The sequence below is a fragment of the Melanerpes formicivorus genome, unplaced genomic scaffold, assembly GCF_026170545.1.
Source record: "Melanerpes formicivorus ecotype bairdi unplaced genomic scaffold, bMelFor1.0.p_v2 SCAF_728, whole genome shotgun sequence".
Lineage (NCBI taxonomy): Eukaryota > Metazoa > Chordata > Aves > Piciformes > Picidae > Melanerpes > Melanerpes formicivorus.
In genome coordinates, this window is record NW_027143080.1 from 25,001 (window position 1) to 27,500 (window position 2,500).

At 40.9% G+C, this 2,500-nt stretch overlaps 1 pseudogene; it reads right to left on the minus strand.

Moving 5' to 3' along the window:
* LOC137460736 (28S ribosomal RNA) overlaps positions 1 to 2,500 on the minus strand; it is an 8,475-nt pseudogene that overhangs the window by 1,927 nt on the left and 4,048 nt on the right.

A 2,500-nucleotide genomic window follows, 5' to 3' on the forward strand; every position in this document is an offset into this window, starting at 1 on the left:
AATATAATTATGTCTGCTAATTCTGGCCTCCTGAACGGCAGGACAGTACCCAATTATATGAGCAGCTGACTCATTTTCAGCCTGGCAGTGACGGCATTTTGTATTTTGGTCCTGATTTCTACCCCTCGCTAAGAACTCTCTAGTTGGATATACATTTGCTCTCAATTGTAAAGCTGTTATTAATTTTCTATAAGGGATGTTCTTGTAATTCACAAGCCAATTGTTACTGGTGGAATCATTCTCAAAGTTTGCAGTTCCTATGCCCTGGGACATCAATGCTGTCCATTTTGTGAACTCATTTTTCCTCCAATTGCAAGGTTTGGGAAAGATTTTCTTTGGGGCGGGTTTTTCCCATTCCGATAATTCCTCCCGTCCCCCATATTCAGTTACCATTATTGTCTGGGGGTTATATATTGATGGTATTTTCTCTTTGTCTCCCCCTGCTGATATCCACAATTTTTCATAATCTTTATCAATATCATTATTTTTAACTACAGTTTTAACTGCTTCATCTGATGAATTTGCCAATCTGTGTAATCGTCTAGCTTGGATACTAGGGATTAACCCAGCCAATCGGGCTAAGCCTAAGCCTCCATCTTTAGTGCTGGAATACAAGATGCCATCACAGGTACAAACTGGGAGATGTAACCATTTTTTCACCCTATTTCGAATTGTTAAATCCATTTCTTCCAGATAGGTGGCTTTTACATTTGCCTGGTCTGCTAAGTAGATCAATCTAGGCACTGTGTACACTTTTAACATGTCCAATTTTTGAAATGGTTTTAAAGGGGCTCTTTCGATGCGATTGAGCCAAACTTCTAATTTATTTTGTAATTCGGGCTTAACTATCCCCACCCAAGGGTCGATTTGCAAGCCAAGATATTTCTCTGACTGACCCGGGTGGATCATGTTTAAAGGGGTACCGCTGATAAGCCATGGAGGACAGTCATTGATGGTATAAGAGTCCTTAGTTGGTTGAATAAAGAAACCATGGCACTTTTCCCCCTGCGTTTTTAATCCAGTTAAGTCACAAAATGCTTCTAGAATTTCAATATTTTTCTCCATTCCTGATTGGGACTTACTCAGCAGGACCAGGTCGTCTGCAAAAGCCAGAGCTGTTAATTTGCCATTCCCGTGTTGGAACCCCTCCCCACACTCTTCTAATTTACATAACAGAGGGTCAATGCACAAGTTAAAGAGGAGTGGTGACATGGGATCGCCCTGTTTCACACCAGTTTTGATTCCTATTGACTCAGACTCTCCTTCTTTAGTTTTGATTCTGGTGTGGATGTTTTGATAGAAGTCCTTAATTAATGCTATTATGTGGTCATCCAGGCCCTTTTGCTTTAGCACCGCCAGGATGTGGGTGTGGCTCACTGAATCAAAGGCTTTGGCCAAATCGACAAAGACAACCCCCAGGGGTTTCTTTTGTTTCTTTGCATTCCTAATTAATAGCTGTAATAGTTTTAAGTTCTCAGCACAGCCAGAAGATTGAATGAAGCCTCTCTGCCTGGGGTTAATGGGACATGCCTTTGCCAACCTCGCAGTTAAGATTCTTGAATAGAGTCTCAGGATGATGGAACCAATAGTAATTGGCCGCCAGTTATTAATATCATTTTGGCGTTCGGGCGCTGATGATTTAGGTATTAGGATTGTTCGGCATCCCCTTATTACATCTGGAATTTTACCACTTAACAGCCAGAGATTAAATAGTTCTTTGATCTCCTCACAATTTGGATCCATTTTAAGCAGGGCCTTCAGGGTGATCCCATCAGGGCCTGGTGCCGATTTTTTATTCATGTCTTTGATATTCTTAAGGATCTCTTTCTCTGTAATCAATTCCTTAAAAGCCGAATTATCCGCCCGCCCCACAGACTGGAATGCTCCAAGTCCTTGAAATAAGTTCTGAGACTCCCACCTAGATCTGAAGGTGTTACTGACCTCTTCCAGGGGGATGGCACATTGCGCAGAGTCTTTTTCATCCAGAATCATATTCGCTAACTTCCCTCGATCTAAGCGGAAGAGGCGTTGGAATCGGAGAAATTCTCCACGCTTTCTGGCTCTTTTTCTCATCCACTCCTTTTGAGGTTTCTTCTGCTGAGGTTTACGTTGGCTCTTTTTTGGCGCTTTCTGTTCAATTGATTTCTCAAACAAATACAAATATTGGTCCTGAGCTACCTCATTGAGTAATTTTAATGAGTCTGTATTGCCTTCAATTATTTGTTTATATGTATTTTTAAGGATGGGCAGCTTCCCTGATGTCAGCTTTTCATTAATAGTCTTTTTATAGTGGGCTAGCAGCTCCCTTTCACCAGAAGATGGAATCACAGTCCTCTCCTCTTTTAACCTGTTCTTGCTCTCTTGTGTTTTCTCTCTTTCTGGCACCACAGTTTCTCTTAATAGTCTTCTCTTTTCACTGATCTGTTTTGCTGTTTTAGTTGTTAATTTTTCAGCAATCAATTTGTTAATATTTTTCCTCCCTTCAAACTCTTGATTTAGT